Source organism: Meleagris gallopavo, chromosome 14 (genome assembly GCF_000146605.3).
Source record: "Meleagris gallopavo isolate NT-WF06-2002-E0010 breed Aviagen turkey brand Nicholas breeding stock chromosome 14, Turkey_5.1, whole genome shotgun sequence".
Taxonomy (NCBI): Eukaryota; Metazoa; Chordata; class Aves; order Galliformes; family Phasianidae; genus Meleagris; species Meleagris gallopavo.
The window spans coordinates 6,394,002-6,408,519 of NC_015024.2; the positions used below are offsets into that span (position 1 = coordinate 6,394,002).

The window sequence follows — 14,518 nt, forward strand, 5'->3', positions numbered from 1 at the left end:
TGAATGTATATATATGAATACACACACGTTACAATTTCGAATCAGATCATTAGCACAAACTGTGCATTCAAATTAATACCATGGAAACAATTCACATTTTCTCTTGCTCAGTGACAATCTTCAATCCTGAAATAAGAGAGTCTGGTCTGTCATTACATGAAATGCAACTGGCATTTTCAAAGAGAATTATATAGATGATAAGGACAATTATAAACCATGTTATTTGCTGAGGATATATCTAAATAATTGTGTATAAAATTTTATTTCATAAAATAGCATTTACTGTATGGCAGTAATTGTTTCAATAATTAGTGGTTTTCAGGAAATTTCTGCCTTATTATTTCATATTGTCCTTTTATTGATGGAGAATACTGAATATGTACAATGTATGCTTGCTGGCAAAGCTGAATGATAAGGGGAGAGGACAACTGGAAATAACAGAGGGATTTAAAAATAAGGGTGATTATTGAAACTTAGAAGCCATGAAGAAATACACAAAGAGATCTAATAGTAGAAGAAAAAAGAGAAAAAAAAGGTTATTGAAAGAGAATGACTTGTAATGAACTTATAATTCTGATCTCTTACTTTACTTGGCTACCTATAATTACTTTATGTTGTCACAATCTTATCAGTTCTTTAGAATGGGTTACGGATGTGTTCTATCATTGTTGTCATTTTTCCTTGGATTTATTATCATCTATTGGCTCCAACTAGCATAAAATATCACAGCACACAGAAAAACACCTTTGAATGAGTCACCTTTTGGAACAGTAACTTTATACCCAAAGCAAACAACTGAGTTAGCATCAAGCCACCAAAGTGACCTATACACCTTTAAATCTGCCAGTACATTTCGTGCTTCTTTAGCAGCACATTGCTCAGCGTCAGCAAACTTGAGACTTCAGAAGCCCTTCGAAAAACAACATCAATTAGAAGAAAACATAAGAAAGCACACTCACAGATGAGCTGCAATGAAGCCTGATTATGCCTTCATGTTTGCTCCAGCCCCGTGGGTGCCCAGCACCCCACAAGTGACTGGCACCAACTGGCGGCACAGTCGCTCACCAACCACTGACCTGTGGCATCAGAAGACTCTTCTGCATCCTGAAACATGTTGTGATTGTCACCTTAGTTAGCACTCAGAAAGCGCCTTAAGCTATGTTATTCTGCTCATAAATCCATTGGGGCTAATTAGCTTAGGCTTCACCCTTCCTATATCCAAATCGGGCATTCATAAATATATGAGAAGTGTGCATTATCTTCCACCTCCCTCAGTAGGGAGTGTCAGCTGTCTTTTGAGAAAGCCAAAAGGAAGATGACAGCCACAGGCTCCAAGCTCAGGTTCTTGTTCCCCTCTAAGCAAGACACCAAAGCATGCTGTAACTCCAAGGCATCAGCCCAGCAGGAATTGCATCCAGATGCCCAACACAAGAAACAAATCTGAGCAGGGCTCCCAGCCCACAGTGCTTTTCACCTTCCTGGGCACTTACTGCTCTGCGATCACCACCAATGTGGGCTCCATCCATCACGGCTTTAACCGTCAGGTCAAAACACTCCATGACAATGCACGTATCCCAGGACTGATTTAATCTTTGGAGTTAATCTTTTTTGTACATCTTAGTTTCCAGGTATAAAATGGGAAAATAATACTGTTATTAAACTGTTATGAAAATAAACACACCAGGTTAACGCTATGAGGAAGGCACAGAGCACAAGATGTATAATAGAGAACTACTAAATTCCTCTACCATTTCCTAAAGGAAGGAGATGGATTTGATTAAAGTGAAGTGTGGCTGGCTTAGATTTATATTTTTTGTAATCTTAGAATTCTTTAAACGTCATCTAAAAACATTAAATAATACTTAAACTCAATATTGGAAATACATGTAAGGGTGTAAAATCTCAATTTATTCAGTGATTGTGTTGAAAGAGTGTTGAAAACACAAATTATGATGTTAAATAAAAATTCCTTACTTTGGCATTTGAAAATGATATCATTTTAAAATATTTTTAAAAAATAAGCTACCTGAAAGGCAGATTGCTAGATTCACAACATCTGAATATGAAGTAACACGGCTGCCAAACTGAGTGCCCGTGGTGTTCAAAGAGGATGCGAACAAGTCCATTAAGGCATCGCCATCTGGACATGGGGGACTGGGAATGGTGGGGGCAGGAGCCTCCGTCCTCCCCGGGGAGACACACTGCCTTGTGAGACCATTATTACCTTTATTATTTATACCACAGCACTGACATTTTACAGACAGATAAGAGACCAGAAGCCCTCACTTGGGAATGAGAACCTACAAGGACAGAGCAAAGCTGTATGACCAACACCAGTCTCAGTGCCCAGTTTCTCCCCTTGTTTGGGGAAGGAAGGAGATCACAAATCTGGGAGCTCTCTCTGGAATAGGCAGTGACACACTGGAAACACCCAGGCGCTGCAGTGACAGCCACAACACGAAGCAGTAGTACCTGAATGTGATAATAGGCTATCAGACTGAGAAAACTGCGGAGGAAGGTCAGCCTGTGACTTGCAGTGTGGAATAAGTAGGTAAGAACCAGCAACAGCATGAAATACCCACTCCTACTTAACCTTTACTGATGTCTTTCACTTTCCTTTGCATTATGGCTGTAGAAATGAACATTTTAATTTGTGTATGGGTGGCTCTTCGCACTATTTCAGAGAGATGCAGACTGTCAGCCCAACGTGGAACCATCAATTGAGCAGTCAAATCATTTTTTCATTCCATTTTCATTAGGTCCAAACCCGTACTCCGTCTGAGCTGGCACCATAAGATGGATACCAACAATAACAGCTCCAGAAAGCAGCAAGAAATGGGAAAAAAAAGACAGGCAAACATTTACCACAAAGAAAAATCACTGGCTTTCTTCCCCTCTGACGCTCCAGGCAGGCCAGAACACCAGAATTTGGATTCACTGAAAAACTCCCTCGAAGCAGGAGCACCTCCAGTCACTGCAGCCTGACAACGCGCTGCCTCCTCAGAAAACCTGCTCTCACTGCCCGTGTCATCATGGAGAAGAAACAACCTCAATCTGACAAATTTTATCTCAAAACTGGGGCAAGCTAGCAGCTCACACGTTAACCACTGCTGAGCTAAACAGATCGGCGGTGCTTTACTTTTCTGCCGTAATGTGACTGCCAACAGTTGTATTCTTAGACTCCTATTTTGCTCAAGCATGTTCCTAATTCATGTAAAATTAATTAAAAAGGCAAAAAAAAAAAAAGGTTTGACAAATAGGAGTGTGCCAAAAGCCACTCCCTTACTTACTTCAACTGCCATTTTCAGACTACCTAGAAGAAATCCAGGGTCCAACAGCAGAGAAACCGTCCCTTGCACTGCAGAAGCAGCATTAATTCCATTTTCTCATTAACTCGAAGCTTAAAGTTGGAAAGAAAACTCATTCCTAGAGATTTTTCAGATGTTCTGTTTTCTAATACAAATGGAAGTTTTTTCTATAAACTAAACAGAGGCAAGCCTCACTAAGGAAAATAGAACTCTCATATGTAGCACTCATCTACAACCAAAAGATCTTGAATATGACAAATAACCATTCACATGCATTTCTTTAATGAAGAAACTTTCCAGGTTATTATTACGCTAGGAAATAAGCCTTAAACAAGAACACATTCATTATCCAGGCTGGATGCAGCTTTGAGTAACTGGGTCTAGTGGGAGGTGTCTCTGCCTATAGCAGAGGGGCTGGAATGAGATGATCTTAAAGGTGCCTTTCAACCCAAACCACTCTATGATTTTATGATCTACAAATCCATACACCAAGGCACTTGTAAGGTAAAAAAAATTATTTTATATATGCCTTCACCTTTCTCACAAACATTTCCCCACAGAACACATCCATGAGCTGCAGCTGATAGTGTAAATACAGTTTGTACGTACATCTACACACATACCCCCATGCTGACTCCCAAACTTCCTCCAACAACCAGTTCATTTAACAGAGTTCTCAGCACTGAATCCTCACCTTGCAAACAATTCTTCCATAGCATAAAGCCCTGAATGTGCACACAGAAGTTGGAGAAACTTTTGAGAAGGATCACCAAGTTTTAATTAGCTTGCTTTTGTTTATTTTTACAAAGCGCATAACCAAATTTGCTTTTGTCTTTTAATACAGAGGAAGAAATAGGTTAGTATTTATTGTGGATAATTATCTCAAAAAGCTCGGCTCATGTTTCTGCACAATGCTTTCAGAGGTACGCAGACAAATTACAGCAGCCAGTATCAGAACCTTTTCACAATGCCATATTTTGCAGCAGCTATTTATTCTTCGCTTTGTCCTCGACAATGCTTTAAATCAATTGCTGATTTGTCTGGATAATTAACATCCCAAATCCAATTCTTCACAGATGAATTGGAGCGGGTTTGAGTATCAGAGAATGCAGCTATTCATCAGCAGACAGTCCTCACTCAGTGGGTGCACAATGGCTTAAATTTTACTGCGCGCTGAAGATGATGCAATTACCAAGCTTGAAAGGAATGTAATCTATACCACCAAAGAAAATGTTCACAGCAGTATGATCAGTGAACGATAAACAAGAAAGCAATATTTTACCATTACAAGAAACAAAAGTACTGATCTGCAAAACCCAATTGCCTACATAATGCACCACTACGCTGAGAAACAGTAAGCAGTTAAATAGAAAACTCATTACGGAGAGGCGGATTAATGAAAATGTGAAATCTGGTACCCGTAGGTGGCTACTATTAGTCCATTCACATCAATCTAATTCTCACTGTTATTATTATAAGCAAACTGGTGGCAAGTTATTCATCTCTCCAAAAGAAGCACCTGAACTCTTCCTCCCTTTTGACCTCCCTAGGCAAAACATCGCCTAAAAGCTCAGCAGACCTGGCAGTGCAGGACTCATTCTGGGCTACTCCCGTGCAGTTCGCAGCCAGCAGCCCTGTAACAACTTCTGATGGTCCGCCGAGCGCTCTGCGTCCTGCCTCACAGCCAGCAACAGCACCCACCTTCCAGATCCCAGAACTTCAGCCCAGTCACAGCGTGCATTCCTGCCTTCCTTCCCAGTACTCCCAAACGATGAGTGATTCCAGCGTTTATCTTCCCAGCAAACACAAACTGGAAAGCTAATCTCCAGCCAATCACACCCAGAACAAAGGGGCAAACACCTTTCCAGGAAAATAAACTGCTGTGGCCAAAAGACATGGGCAATAGAAGTTTTTGTAGGAAGCAAGGAACTTACCGTTTTGGCTTGTTTTTAAGATAAATTAACACAGATGGAAAAAAAATAAGAGAATCTTATTTCTTCAGCCTTTCTTCAGGTTCCCTTCATTGGCTCTGCCAACGGAAAAACATTTCAATTTCTGCAGGTATTCAGATACTCCTTTTGTTGAAAGCAAATTTCCTGTACATTAAGGATGATTATACCTGCTGTATTTCACATCACCAAGCTTCTACTTTTTCATCAGCTATATAGGATCATTTGGAGCTACTTTACATGTCACCGTGGATCTGTCTATACCTTTCAAGTCATTTTCCCACCAGCAGATTTAATGTCTTTTTGCCTGACCACTGTAGCCACTGATGCCATGTTGATAAACCAGTGACATGTTCAACTTGTATACTTGCTCCTCACCTTTCCTCCCCCTGCTTCCCTCAGTTGAGCGACCTGAATGCCCCACAGGTGTCTGCAGGAGATGGCAGCAACATGGGACAGGGCAGCTGCCACTGTGTTCAGGAGGAGACTCTTCATTTCCACAGCATGATCTGAGAGCATTTTGACCCAAACCACACAGTGTATTCCACTGCCTTTTAACCACAGCTTTCACTCCTTTTCTCTGCATAAGGTTCAAACTAGCAGTAGATGCACAATCTGAGACTTGCACATGCCCCCAGGAGTTAAGTGGCTTAGAAATAAACCCACATCACATTAATTCAACATAGATTCCCATACTATCAGAGAGAACTCCTTAGTTCATTCCCATGTAGAAAGGGATGAAGGAAAAACAGGATTAGCTCTACTTTGAAATATTCTCTTACTCTTTACTCAGTCTACCTCAAACATTAAAAAAAACCATTCAACCCAACTGCTGTACTTTGGACACGCAAGTGCAAGAATAAATCTGGATGTATTGCTTAGATAATTTCACTCTCAAATGACTACTTCAGAACTCCAGATTGTCAGATTGCATTTCTACATTTTAAAATAATAATAGGAAAAAGTTAATGAAACATTTTCATTGGATAACTGCACAGAATAGGCACAAGAGACTGCTCCTCTGAAAATGCATAGGTAGAAATGATCTATTTTCAAGAGCAATCTTTCAAATCATACATTCTAGAAACTCTTGGTTTCAAGAACACTCAAGATACAGCTACACTTGAATTTTGTGAACATTCTGTCTTTCTCAACCACAAAGGTGACACCATGTAATCTAGTGCGATTCCCCTGCCTTGATCTGTCCATGCAGAAGATCATCACTGAATGGGATCATTGTAAAAGCAGGAAGACACGCAAGGTTATCCAGTAAAGTATTTGCTATCTATTTTTACCGTGAAGGTGTTTTTTTTTTTAAAGCATTAGGAAAAAAGACACCATTAATGGGAGTATTTGCCTATCTTTTCTTGGTATTTTCAAGTTATCTTCCTAAGTACAGGGGTGCTTGAGAGCTCCTCGGGCTTTGAACCTCCACCGTAGTGATTTTTCATTTCCCATGAACACCGATGACAATAAGTGTAGCTTGAGCAATTTTCAACAAAGTGAAGCAAAAAAAGAACTCATTCCAACAGACAGATATTCATCTCCTGAAGCAGATAAGAGAACTAATTATAAACATGAAGCTCAGTGATGAGAAAAAAATTAATTACTGAGAATTACTTTCACTGAATGCCAATTTACTAATTCTAGCACAATAACCAAAGGCATGAAATGACCATTTCCCAAACAGTCTCACCCTCTCGGACACACGGCCACTGCTGGAGCAGCAGAAGAGCTTTGGTGCCCCTGGCCCACCTGCACCCACACTGCCCGGGGCGCAAGGAACCCAGCCGCAGCATCTGACAGAAGACACAAATAATGACTGCAAAAAGCCCACATAGGGACCCATTCCATACCTCACCTGGTGGAAAGCAAAGCTAAAACAAACACAAAATACAATCAGGAAGTCAAAATCTGGTGTGAATATTAGATCGAAGATATTCCCCAGTACTCCACTACCAAACTAAAAACCACCAACTGTCAGGAATATTCAGTCTTTCTCCAGTCTCGGTCCTCCATGACCTAAATATTCACTGATTAGCACTTCTGTGCATTTAACTCTTCACGGGCCCAATCCTACAAGAACTGAACTTCCTGCCTCTCCATCCATACTGCTGAAAATGAACGAAGAGCTCTGCTCCTTTATAAGGGGACTTACCATCTCACAGGGGCAGGCTGTGAGCTCTGTTAGTCCCCTGTATCTCATACCAACCCACATGTCAGTATGTTCATGGCAACTGCTGTTCACTCTGCTTCTCATGTCAACAAGTTCCTGTGCAACCTGCTGGAGGGAACCCACTTTAGCAGGATGTTGGACTTCACGATCTCCAGAGGTCCCTTCCAACCCCTGTGATGCTACGATTCTACGAAAGACCTGTGTTAGAGGGCAGAACTTCACACAGGTGCTGGCAGTGGGGCTAGAGATGCAGTTTTATACTAACCGAATGCAGCTCATCCATTGTGTGGGGAAGCATGGTGAGAGAAGGCCGCATTCTAATGGGAGCCAGCAAGACCAGACCACAGCTCCCAAAAGGCAAAACCGAGCCATTATGCTTTTCCCACCTCGGCACAATGCAAGGCACATCAGCAGTCTGCATCCAGCAGAGCCCAGTCACAGCACAAATCACCTCTGCAAACAAATCAACACAGATTCATCTTCTTGCTTTCTCAGATCAAAGTGTCAGTTGTTCAAAGAAAGCAGCCCACATTAAAACCAACCTGTCTTTGATAAACTAAACAGGTTGAGACCTACAGTTATTTCAGTGAAGCATTTCCTCCCGATGCATCATTCTGGAGGCAAGGGGTTTTTAATGCCACATCTGCATTTTTAGTAGAAACAAAGCTTCAACGGATCCCATGCTTAAGTGAAGATGCTCTGTTTGTGTTTCCAGTTGGAACACACAACTGCAAAAACTTTGTGGTTTTTTCTCTTCTAAACAGTTTTATAAAAATGGGATTCAGTTTTAACAACAAATTGTGAATTCACCCATGCTAGTGAGTTTATCAGTTTTGGTGGGGGAGCAAGCAGACACCCTGTATCTTAAGGAATTAAATTAATAAAATTAAATAATTTTGGACCTGGGACAAAGTGCTTTGTGGCAATCCACATACCAGTACTCCCCATGTACCATGGAAAAGACCAAGCAGAAGGACTGCACTGCAAGCTAGCACCAGTCTTGGACAGAGAGAATACAGATTGTTCCTAAAAACATACTGCAAAAAAGGCAATTGCATTCAGTACCTGAAAAGCTTGAAATAAAGTCTTTCTTTATTCCACACAGAAAATGACAAAATGAGCGGAAAGATACCTGTGTCTATCTGTCTGTCTGTCTGTCTGTCTCTCTCTCTGTCTTAGTTTGAGGCACCAGTGGCTCTCAGAGTACTGCTGCTAACTTTACATGAAGTAAAAAATGTAATTTCAATCTCCAGGATCCTTAAACACCAAGAATGCTGCAAGCCACTGGGGATGTCAATCCACCCTGCTCCCACTGGACCTTCATACATCTAGAGGGTTTGGATTTCATTACAGCATCAAGGCTGTCTCAAGCCATGGGAATAAGGGGAAGTAATTTATTCTTAGAAGAAAGACAATTATTTTCCTGGTTCACTCAGCAAAGAATTCAACTGACACAATCACCACATTTAACCTCAGTATCGCTAGGTACACAGAGTGCATGAGAAGGAAGGAGAGTGACAGGAGTAGCTGAAATCTATTTCTGGTCTGATCTTTTTTTTTTCTTTTCAATGCTATTCCCAAATTCATGACTTTCAAGTTCCTGCCTCTAGCATTTAAGGTACCTTTCCTAACTTTAAGGCTCTTGAAAGCAAGATGTAAAACCACAAAAATCTGTATAACCTAACTCCAGCAGATTCTTGCTCTTACTTGTTCTCATCACTGATTTATCTCATTGCTTTGGGCCTCTGGCTCAAACAAAATCTTTTCTCAGATACTCAAGATGTACTTCCAAAAAAACTGGATTTTCTGCACAGTTGCTGTATTTGAAATGATAACACCAAGCAACAGTAAGGAAAAGGGGAAATAATGTCACATATATATGAAGTTCTTCAAAGGGCACCATTCTACTCAGCTCCAGATAATTCTTCTACTTGGAGCTTCAGTTCCAGTGTTAGACAGAATTCAGTACTCTTCTAAATTTAAGGGAAAAAAAGTCTTTATATGACTTGTGTAGCAGCAAGTAAAACGTTAGGTTGATAGGAACAGAGGGGAAAACCTCCAGCTCTTTGTTTTTTCATGTCAGGCAAGTGCAGTAACATGGCAAAGACAAAAGTCATGTTATATTTGCTTTTCAATTGACTTAATAATGAAGCATGCTCACAACTCTGCCACAGGAACAGCTAAGCCCATATGTTCTGGGAAGATGTCAAAGACATTACCACTTCATCTCGAGATTCACATATGATAAGGCACAAGAAACAATTGCAATTTTTACTTCAATGAATCCCAATTACAGTGTTTTGTTTTTTTTTTTTCCCTCAATAAGTATGCAGATATCTTAAAAGCATTTTTAAAAGTATTTAATTACCCTTCTCTTCTGATACTGAAATGTCACCTCCATCTCTCCACAAAACATATACACATTACTTCATTAAATACACACAAATTCCACAGCTTGCTGTTACAAATAAGAAGCAAGTACCTTCCCTCCCATCCAATAAGCCCTGCAAAGATGGCACTAGAGAGATCTGTAGATAACTTATCTAGTTCCCAAACTAAATATTGCTTTAGAAGAGCCCTGAGTTCTGTCCCCCCAAAATACTAACCCTAATGTAAGCATCTGTCTAAATTCATGCATATGCCAACAGCTACAGGACTGGAGACGACAGCCACTGCCTTTCTTGCACACCATCTCTTCTTGTACACTCCCTCTAACCCGGTTTTTCGCTCCTTTCCATACAGTGCCAGCACTTCAGAAGAGCTCGATGCCCTGTACAATCCGACCCTCAGCAAGCTGGAAAAATTTGTACAAGGTGAAACTGAAGTGCCTCAGAGAGAGGGAAACTGAAGACAAATTTCACCTCACACCAGACAGGGTGTCTTTAGCAAGTCGCTATGAATGGGGAGGAGCAGCCTGCATCACTTCTTGCTTAAACCTCCAGGCATTTTCCTTGCACTAGGTGCATTCAGTTCCACTTAGCAAAGAAGAGAAAATAACTGTCTCTTGATTATAACCTGATTTCTCCTTCACAGCCCATAGGCTCATGCTATATTCCAGGCTTAATTTGAACACAGATGTTCTTATATACATCAGTTTTACAGGTAACTTTCAGAAGTGATGCTACAACTGCACAGAACCATGCAAGAGCTCAGCAGAAGTTTGTGGGGCTGCAACACCAGAATCACAGGAAATGCAGACACCTAATTCCTGGCTGCAGGTCCTCATGTCCCTGTTTAGATTCCATCTGAGCTGCACTGTGAATTATATATATTACAGCACGTACCCAAAAAGCCCTACAGACACAATGTACACTAAAAGCTGGATAACATTGTATACTGAACCAACAGGAGCTGTAAGATATTCCCTCGGACATCTCAGAGAATGCACAAATAAACATTTAGAAAACAACAAAACACAGAAGGGGTGAAAGGAGAATCTGATCCAGGTCCCCATGTTGTCATGGTGACTTCACAGCCATTATGTACTTCAGACACATTTAGAGGAAAGCTACGTTTTTACCCCTCCCCAACCAAATTATGCAAGGAGAAACAAAAATCCAGCCAGCTTGTCATAAGTCAATCAAATGGCAACACAATTCTTTGCTCGGGTCCCCCTAAAATACTTTAATACTTTCATTGCACTGTGATGAATGTACTCAGATAGCATAAAAAAGGACATAAGCAGAAAATTAGAACTAATAATCTGCCAAATCGCTTTTCTCGAGCAAGATGAAGATGCTGTTTGAAATGTTTCTGACAATGCTTGTATCAGACAGGTTTCTGCCTTCAGAATATTTAAAACATCATTACTTACAACACCATTCCATTCCTCCCCATTTGCAGATGCTGTTTGCGAGCAGTTGGTTTTCCTTTAACAAGTACTACCAGTTCCACATGCTGTGCTGTTATCACACAGAGCAATCAAATATAAGAAAATCCTCTCAAAATCTACACGCAAATGCCACACAAGTACGGATTTTAGAAAAGCATGCAAAGAGATGATAAAATCAATCCGGCTCATTACAGCAGCAAACACAGCGAGCGCTTTATCACCAGCTTCTCAACTGCCCCCACCAAACACGCACTGCTAAGTGCATCAACACCAAGCAGCGGCAAACGCACAATGAAGCCAAAGAGCAGACATCTGTTAAGGCACCATTTTCTACGTGATACCTGAGCAGACATTACCGAGCCCACAAACAGCACGATTTCAGCAGCTCGCAGGCTTACCAGCGGCGCACCCGCACAGCCCGGCCAGCCATCTGCCCGCTGCCACCTCGAGCTGAGTAGGAAACCGCCGCGTCGACTTCACAGAAGGATCGCTCCGATAGCCCCCACCCTCCAAGTTAATCAATTAATGAAGCGAGACTGTTTTTCCTTACTAGGCACCGTACGGACACTAGGTCACTTGAAGGTTGCCCGTTCTTTCCTGCCGTAGGGCCTCCCAAATAACAAACGCCCATCCAAATTCAGCTTTTTTTTTTCTTTTTTTAATTCATTCAAAGCTGCAGGAATACCCTCAGCCCTTGACAATGCCAGCATGCATGATGAAAGAGCAAAAGTAGTTTGGAGGCTGCCGAAAGCCGGCCCCGGGTTTCCATGGCAATAGGCGGAGGGGAGCGAGGGGAGGGGGCTGAGGCGCTGACAGGCCGCACTGATGGCTGCGCGGGGCCCGGCGGGAGGAGACCACCAGCACCAGAACCACCAGTGCCCTGTGTTCTTCCACATTCATTGAGTCTCCTAAGGATGAACTGCACCTCGTTACACGCAGCACTTGTGGGTGTGACGGGGAACGATGGCTGAGGCACATGCTGCCCACGAGCCCTGCGAGGAGGAGCTGAAGAACTGGGAAAGAACTTGTTCACATACTGGTGTTTGCACTGATGGCAATTCCCGTTCAACTGCAATTAAAAATTTGCTGGCAAGGATGAACCTGTTGCAGAGCCAAGACTGTAGCAGGGATGACCAGTTTCAGGCAGGCTTGATAAGGAGCATCAGCTTATCACTACAGCACAGCGAGCAGTGCCATTGCTGGCATTATCGAGTGTATTCTGAAGTACATCAGTCAGTGATTCTGTTACTGGTGGCAGCAGACAGGAGAAGCACTGAGTGACTGCAGGGCAGTGCCAGTGCTGTGGTGAGACCCCAACTCGTTCCCACTGGCTCATCAGAGCTCCCCTTAGAGATCCGCCAAGATAACCCATGGCAGAATGAAGCCTGGCACTAAAATCCCAGCAAGGCTGGCTAATATAGTCTAATTGCTATGGGTTTCCAGCATTGGTTAATGTACTAAAATTTAAAAGTAAGTTAGAGATGACACTTCGTGTCAGCTATACTGGTGTATATACTGAGCTGAGGTTGGGCTCATGTACATACAGCCTTCACTACATACAATTTTAAATGTCACTGTTCACACGATGATGATCTCAGGCTAAATGCAGAAGACAATGAAACACAAGACAGATGCACATGGCCACCACATGCAGTGACAACAGTGCAATGTGTCAGACTGACACAATACTTGATCTCCAGAGCAACAGCAACTTCCACAGGCATCAGTTCACTATTAACTACTACTGAAGTAATGTATTTCAATTCTGCAAGCTAAGGAATACCCATTCACTATCTCTGAGCGTACAGGAATTGCTGAAGGTCTTTTAATAACAGCTGTCAAATGGCACACCAGCCAGATCTGTTGCCTCAGCATCTCAGCACAGGCATCAGGACACCTATGTCACATCAGGCCCCTTGGGACCTGTAAGCACAGCAAACAGCAGCACAGCAGCTAAAGGGAATCCGCTCTAAATTCCACGGTATGTTTACTTACCATTTCCAGCAGGCTTATTTAAAAAGGGGAAAGTTAAGCACAGAACGGAGCTGAGGGCCATATGAATGGCCAGCTGCACTGTTGAGTCAAGGTTAAGACATTGTGAGAAAAGTGGAGAGCCAGCTGGGCATGAAAAGCCCAGCTTGGCTACAGGGATTTCATGTACAGAAACCCTGGCTGGAGCTGGTCCTGGTCCCACAGCTGCTCCAACACACCCAGAGCAGCTGCCTTATCTCCCTGCTCCTCCTCTGGGTCCCATGTGGGAAAACAAGGTGGCACTGGAGTGCCAGTGCTCCTCAGGAGGCATAGGTGGTCTCTCCCAACCCCTAACCTGGGTGCCCTCCTGACTCCTGTCACTGCACTCATTTCCAATTTGGTTTGAGGTGACAAAATTAAAGTAACCCGTCTAGTGCAAGACCAACTTTTTTTTGGAGAATCAAAAAATGTTTTCCCTAACAACATTTCACAGCATGAAGATGAAACAATTTTCTATGTATACATACATCATTCCTAAAATGCATACTGCTGGAACAGGAATAGGGAATCTGTAAAGGAAAGGTAGCCCATCTTCCTGTAAGCAGCAGACAGCCTGATCAGTGCATTTGTACAGATTCTCCTCCCCAGCCAAATACGATTTCAGCATTTCTTCTCCATGTCATAAATCAAAAACCGTTATACGAATAAAATGGAAGTCATTCTGTGACATCACCCTAAGAATGCTTCCCCGATCATAGAGTGGCCAGCTCGCACCAAGCACAACTCTGTGCCTTCCCATGCTCCCACAGCTTCCCCACCACTGCATCCTCCTAACCACTAGTAGCAAAGCATCACTCAAAGCAAAAAAGCTAATCTCTAAACAAACTCAGAAATAAATCTGCCAGCACAAACATAGCAAAAGGTTTTTTAACTCCACACAGCCACAGACCCACACAGCTCAGCTCTGCTGCAGCCAAGAGGCAACAGAGCCACTCTTGGGTCGTAGCCCCATGGAACAGTGCAGAGCAACAGCACGCAGCTCAGCACACGCAGCCTGATCTTGCGTGTATCTGGCCTCATCCTGCACTGCCACTGATGCCAACTCTCTTGTGCCCCTCCCTTATTGCCAGCAAGCTCCGGATGCTGTCACTCTGCAGCACTCCATGTCCCCTGCCCAGTGGCAGACATAATCCAATGGCCCGATGATTTCACCATGTGTCTCCTTCCCATGGGGAGAGCAGGCTATTCGGCTAGCAAGTTTTTGTAAAGCTGGAAGTTAAAA

General features: G+C 42.6%; 1 protein-coding gene across 3 annotated transcripts in view; it reads right to left on the reverse strand.

Moving 5' to 3' along the window:
* The window catches only part of FGD3 (FYVE, RhoGEF and PH domain containing 3), an 81,976-nt gene that overhangs the window by 52,165 nt on the left and 15,293 nt on the right, over positions 1-14,518 (reverse strand). The window contains exon 1 of one of the 3 annotated variants that reach the window (XM_010718468.3): positions 11,664-11,778. The exons of the other annotated variants lie outside the window; for them this stretch is intronic. The gene's annotated coding sequence lies outside the window, so the exon portion shown is untranslated. Of the gene's footprint in view, positions 1-11,663; positions 11,779-14,518 lie in introns of those variants that run through there. 3 annotated transcript variants of the gene reach the window in all.